This window comes from Malus sylvestris, chromosome 7 (genome assembly GCF_916048215.2).
Source record: "Malus sylvestris chromosome 7, drMalSylv7.2, whole genome shotgun sequence".
Classification (NCBI taxonomy): Eukaryota; Viridiplantae; Streptophyta; class Magnoliopsida; order Rosales; family Rosaceae; genus Malus; species Malus sylvestris.
The window spans coordinates 17,084,572-17,091,595 of NC_062266.1; positions in this window are offsets into that span (position 1 = coordinate 17,084,572).

Consider the following 7,024-nt stretch of genomic DNA (forward strand, 5'->3'; position numbering starts at 1 on the left):
TTCAGTACTACGATATGGTGATATTTCTTTTTATTTGTAAGAGAGAGGTCTTAGGTTCGAATCTCGTCAATGGCGAATTTGATGCCAAATTAGGTTCGAATATGTGAACTTTTGTGCGAAAACTTAAAATTGAGGCGTTTTTATGTAGCCTCCTCGTTTTTAGGCTTCTTAAATTAAACATCTGCTTGTTTTAACAATTTGATTATACAATCTCCTACAATTGTGGTGCCATGTGTATTTTAATTAACCCATTCTAATGTACCTAAGTTACATGACCTGCCATAGCCTTTAACAAATTAGATTTTGTTGTTTAGCTTCTTCATACGAAAAGAAAGGAGGTTCCAAGATTCTTGCAAACTAATGTCTCAGATAAGAAGGATTTGAATTTAAGGATATTCATCATGTTAATTTGCTCTTGTGAAGAGCTTGAGGCTGGTACGTTGTGTGGTTTTTCAGTTTCAGTTTTTGCTCTTTGCTGGTACTAGCCATTAGATTCTTATCGGACCGACACAAAAGATTGCTTCAAGATAAGTGTTGATTTGAATGATCACATTCTTCCCATCAATGAACGTACTGTAAGTTTCAAATGCCGTCTTTCCCTGTCAAGGTCGGCATTGCTATTGAGGTTCCAATTATTGCTTTTTATTCAAATTATTGGTGTGTTGTTTTGATCATCTTTTGAAGTCGAAGGTTCTGTTTATTTTGTGTGTTGGCTTTGGTTGGTACATTTGTTATCGTTCAGTAGTTGGTTTAACTTTGCTAATTTTTTTTGTTATGTTATTATATTACAGTAGAAATGGGAATGATTGGTACATTTTGGTACGATTCTTTCTGGGGAATTTTTTTATTGTTACATTTTGGTACGATTTTTTTTTTGTGGGAATTTTATAGCTGATTGTCATTTTTGATTGGTCCATTTTGGTATGGTTCTTTTTGTGGAAATTCTTTTTGATTTTGTATATATAAATTGGTACAAATTATTTGGTTCTTCAAATATTGGCTGCTTTTCAATATTTATAGCTCCTAAGTTAGTTAATTCCATTCCCAGATTGAAATAGCTAAGGTGCAAACATTAAACATATTTTCCTTTTGTCTTCAAAACACGCTGGAAAAGATAAACCTAAACCCTTTATGCATTAGCAGTTGAAAGAAAATAGTAAAATAGAAGCATTTATCTCTATCATGTAAGATTTCTTCTTTATGTAAAAAAAAAAAAAAAAAAAAAAGAGATAAATGTTGAGGATTGATTATCATTGTGACTGGATGATCCAATTATTTAGTTTGCGTACTTGTTTTTATTCTATTGTAGCAACTACTGATTAAAACTATTTCAGGTACATGATGGCGTTACCAACGACTAAGAATGGGAGCATGAACTACCGATCAAATCTTCTACACTTTGTTGGTTTGTATGGTACAATTAAAGAATATGTTAAAGTTGGACACAATATTCATATGAAGGCAACACCATTTTGGAGACTATACCGGGCATACAGAGATAAGCTTGTGACAGCCAAGCACTTTAGTGCTTTGGACAATGGTATCATTTTTGATAATCGAATAATATGACAAAGACCGAGGGTGCTTTGTATTCGGCATTCCTAATAAGGGGAAATATTTGGAATACACGAGCACGCCAAGAGAGAAAATAAAAAAAACAATATTTATGTCTAAATATTTCTCAGATGTGGTCGACCGTGTTACCAAGACTAAAATTGAGGTATCCCTAAGAAATGTAGTTGCAAGAAGATCAAATGAAGAGCGTTTAGACTTTGCACGTTTGATGTGCCTTGATTTCTGTAACACACTCTTATTGTGCAATAGTTCTACCCACATTTTGTGGAAACTTATGGGTATATGTGAGAAATTGGATCAAATTCAAACATATAATTGGGCAATGACGATTGCTGAATGTTTGAACAAATCTCTTGTACATATGCCAGTAAGCCACACTTAGTAATATGATGTGTTCTAGCTTTGTTGGTAAGTTTTTCGTAGTGTTTTTTTTCTTCTTTTGTTTAAAAGTGTTATGTCTACTGAGTCTGATGGATTATCCTACTATTTAGGTTTTATACTTTTGGTTTGGTGGAAAAACAAGACTACTTACCCCCATCGTTGGTAGAGAGAACAAACTACCTAACTTTGTAAGCTGGAGTTTGGTACAACTCTACAAAACATTAATCAACATGGACTTGAAAACTTTGGTACTATGTTTATATATGTTGCATAATGACATTATGTTTTTTTTTATTAACTTTATTTATTTATTGCATATTACATTGAAACTAAATGGATGATCATATATTTTTGTTGAGTGCTTTCATTGTTTTTATGATCTGTTTTTGAATTCTTTCCATCTAAAGTCAATCGTTATAAAAATAAATGTACCGACATTACATTATTGAAAGAACCTAACATTGAACACCAAATGGACCAACATCATTTATTTGTCATGAAGAAAAAAAAAGATAAAAAACCTTTTATCAGTTGTGTGAAACATTGATCTAACAACTTATGGTGGTACATTTTAAAATTTATTTGAAATGATATGTTTGTTTGTTTCATTTTTATTTTATTGAAACCTAAGTGGTGGGGGTTTTGTTGATGTAGGCCTATGATGAAGATGATGCATTGTCTGAAATACAGATAGAAATTCAGGCAGATGATCCTATTAAGCAAGATGAAGACGAACAGATTAATGATGTGTTTAAAGATTCTGGGATCGTAGTTGTTGCACATTTGATTGTACCTATTTCACCTATATTACATACTCCTACATCCAAATCTATAGAAAACAACATTAAAAATAACATGTGCAGTGTGAAGACAAGAAGTTCTCAATTTGAAGCACCTACATGGGATATAGTTCCAAGTTAATTCAATTCCCAACTATAAATATTTGAACAAGTACAATCGAATGACATGGATGGAGTGGAAAACATAGATCAACTTAGTGCTGAAAAAAGAAATTCTGAAGGAGTTGGAGCGATGAATATTAGGGGTGAAGAAGCTGATGTAGAAACTATTATGTTAAGCAAGGCATTGGCTACAACTGAATCTGAATTGGATGAAGCAAATAAAAGAAAATGAAGCAAATGAAAGAAAACAAGCATATCCAAAAATAGAATCCATAATCAGAAGAGTGAAAAGAAAACATGTGCAAAAGGTACTTCAAAAAATGTACTATGAATATGCAAATACAAAAAAAAAAATGGACTATGTGAAACACAAAAATTATGGCTTTGTTGAATCAATGAGGAATGTTGGTAATGTAGATGATGAAAATGCAAAGAAATGAAAGGAGATGAAGCCATCTGGATGCCTACCACCTCATGATCCAATTACAGAGGAGATAGATTGTGATACTTATGTTATGAAGAAGGTTGCAAGAAAATGTCTTGAGAAAAATATATATTGTTCTGTTTGAAATGTTTGTGAGTTCCATATTTGATGAAGATGGTAATAAATGCCTTCAAAACTTCATAAATAGCGAGTATTTAGGGTAAGTAATCATATACACCATTGTATAGTCATATTATAGTACATGTACATTTATGCAATTCAATTGGAGCATTGTACTTAACATGTCTTATACTTATTGTACCATGTATAACATGATATATTATGGTCAGGAAAGACAACTCAAATAATGCAAAAGGATGTAAAGTTTCTAACCACAAACAAGGGAATCACCACGCAGGTGATTAATGGGTCAGTTGAAGGTATAAAGATTAGTAAAAGAAAAATCTATGTAGTGTGTTGTACTTGTAGACCATAGATGCGTACGCGGAAGTGCTATTTACTAGGCTAGCAAATGATAAGAAATTGAAACATAAGTGACCATTCTTGTCTCGATATGTATTGAAATGATATTTGCATATTTGGGTTTATTATTTTTACAAATGTTGGCAGATTTTTTAAATTTTTTTTTTTACTTATTGAATGTTATAAGTAGTTCATTATGTATTTGTTATGATCATGTCAAAATAGGAATACCACAAGATGAATGATATCTCAAAAGTACAAAAGGTTCTTTATTGTTAAACGAGTATGGCAAGTATGACCTTTATTCTTCCCCTTGAGGAATGATGAGTAATATCACTTCATTTTACTTATCCTCCACATGCCTAACATGTTGTGGCTACACTATGATAAAAAACTGCCAAGAAGTGGAATTGCTTATAATCCATGCTATAAATATGCAGAAAAAATGGTGATCATTCTATACCCTTGTTGGTACGTTGAAAATATGATTGGTTTAGATGAATTAACAAGGTTTTTGTATGTGATTACAAAAGGAAGATATAATGACATTCTTATTTCATCATAAGAAAGGAGCAAAGTCGACATTGCGTAGTGAAAAAATAACAAACGTGTAGTTATACGTACCAACACTATAAGTGGTGCTGGTGCTATCAAACAACCTCTAAATGACAATGAAATAGCAACTTTGGAGATTCTAAATGGCATGGACCTTGATATCCTTATGCAGGGAACCTTACATAACCAGCAACAAGAATCAGGCTCATAAGTACATAAATATGTACACTATCATTGCTTTGTGTGTGTAACTAACATTTATCTATTGCAGATTAGATTGTGGTGTTGCAGTTATAAACATCATAGAGAGCTTGACTAATGACGTATCTATTTTCGAACATTTTGAAGACGATGACATGAAGGAAATGAGAGCCAAAATAGTAAGCAGTCTCTAAAACAATGAACTTAATTGGAGCCAACAGTAGGCAAAATGCTACTATATAAGTACTAGTCGAATTGCTATCTTTTCAATTACATTCCAATGATGCACTTGGTTGGACCTTCATTATGACAATATTTTGGTTTAGTAGAGAGTTTGATTGAAAAGTACTTGTAAGTTATTTCCTTTGCACTGTTAAAAATGTAAGTCGAATTTATGCTATTTTATTTCTATTTGTGCATTGGTTCAAATATACTGTTACATTTTTAATTTGGTACATTATTAGATTGCAAATTTGTAATGTACCAAGAGTTTGGTACGTTATTTAATATTATGCTGACACATATTGATCGTTTGGTTCATGAAATAATATTAAACTACATGTACCAAAATGTTTGGTACATAAATTTTTTATTATTGAAACACATCGGTTTGGCAAAACGTTATACAATGTACATATATTATGCACCAAGAGTGTGGTACATTACTAATTGTTATGTTGACATATATTGACAGTTTGGTTCATGAAATAATATTAAATTAGATCGTATCAAACATTTGGTACGTAAAGTTTTTACTTTTGAAACGTATCGGTCTGACAAAATGTTATATAGTGTGCATATAAATGTACCAGGAGTTTGGTATGTTACTTAATGTTATGTTGATGCATATTGATCATTTGGTTCATGAAATAATATTAAATTAGATTGTACCAAACATTTGGTATGTAAAATTTTTATTTTTGAAACATATAGGCCTAGAGAAATGTTATACAAAGTTTGTTTGTAATGTACCAGGAGTTTGGTACATTACTTAATGTTATGTTGATACATATTGATCGTTTGGTTTATGAAATAATATTAAATTAGATCATACTAGACGTTTAGTATGTGAAATTTTTATTTTTAAAACGTATCGGCCTAGAGAAAGTGTGCTTGGCCTAAACATGAATATAATATGTTGTTTGGTTTTGATCATCTTCTGAAGTCGAAAGCCTTGATCGCCATTTTCAACTATTAAACTTATTCGTAGTTTGACACAATGCTTTTGGTACGTTTTGGAAAAGTCCAAAACGGAACTAAGGTGGAATCTATTATTCTATATCGAACCTATCAAAGAAATGATAAAAAAAAAAACATAATGATTTATTACCAATTGAAAAATGCGTGATTAAAATAAAGTTCCAGTATTCCAAAGAAAATGTAAAACCATAGTCAGCACAAGCAAATTTAAAAAAAAAATGATAGATATGAATGATAATCAAAAGGGTTCTGAGCAAGTGTTCTTGGGTGTCCAAGCTACTTACACCTCTCATAATTCATTGATGTTGGTTCTTCCTCATTAGACTTAATCCTCTTGACTCTTGGTCTGCTGGGTTGTTTTCTTGTCACTAGAGGCTTGATGGAAAAATCCTTCACTATATCAAGTGGGGGTTGATGGATGTTAGGAATTGGCTCAATTGGAAAAGAATACGAAGACTTATAATAATCAGATGTGAAATAGTCTTCAATGTAATCATAAGCATTGCTCGTTGTGCACGATAGCTGCAACTGCATTTGAGCAAGGGAAACCTTTAACCTGCCATTGACGACATGAATAATACCATTTTCCAAGTCCACCATCACCAAATCATAACTATGTACTTCAGATACAAACTCGCTTGATCGACTAATGTGCCAATGTCTTCCCACCTCCAATAACTTATCCAATTGTTTCTCCATTTCGGGGCATAAATAGGAATTCAATTTCTCTGCAGCAATACGTCTGTCAGTATTGGTAACCATCATTTTAACTCTTCACTCAGAATAAGAATGGAATGGCAAGACGGAAAGCTAGTCTTCTTACCGCTCCGTCGGTCCTTCAAACCCGGAAATTGTAGACAAGAGTGAGCAGAGAAGAGCTTTGATTGCTAATCCACGCGGAAAGGCTGTTTATTACGAATCATGTGCAAATGCAATCAAGCATTCCTTTCTACCAATTGGAATATTGGTAATAATCGTTCTTTCCTAATCCAAGAATTGAATGGCTCGACACCACATCTCACCGTACTTGCCAAATAAAAATTGTCAATCAAAACAGTGCATAATCCTAAAATTATGTTGTTCCATAACCAAGTTTTCATACTAACTAAGAACTCCTAAAAATTATATTGTTCAATGAAAGCATAAAAAGAGAAGGGGGAGGGGGGAAATGAAGAAAATGAATAGTGGTAGGAAAGTAGGTCTTAAACCAAATCATGTACACAAACACCTCTTCATTAATACTCAATATAACAAATGTACCTGACACTTAAGAAGATTGCATCTGAATAGTTCTCTTTGGGCA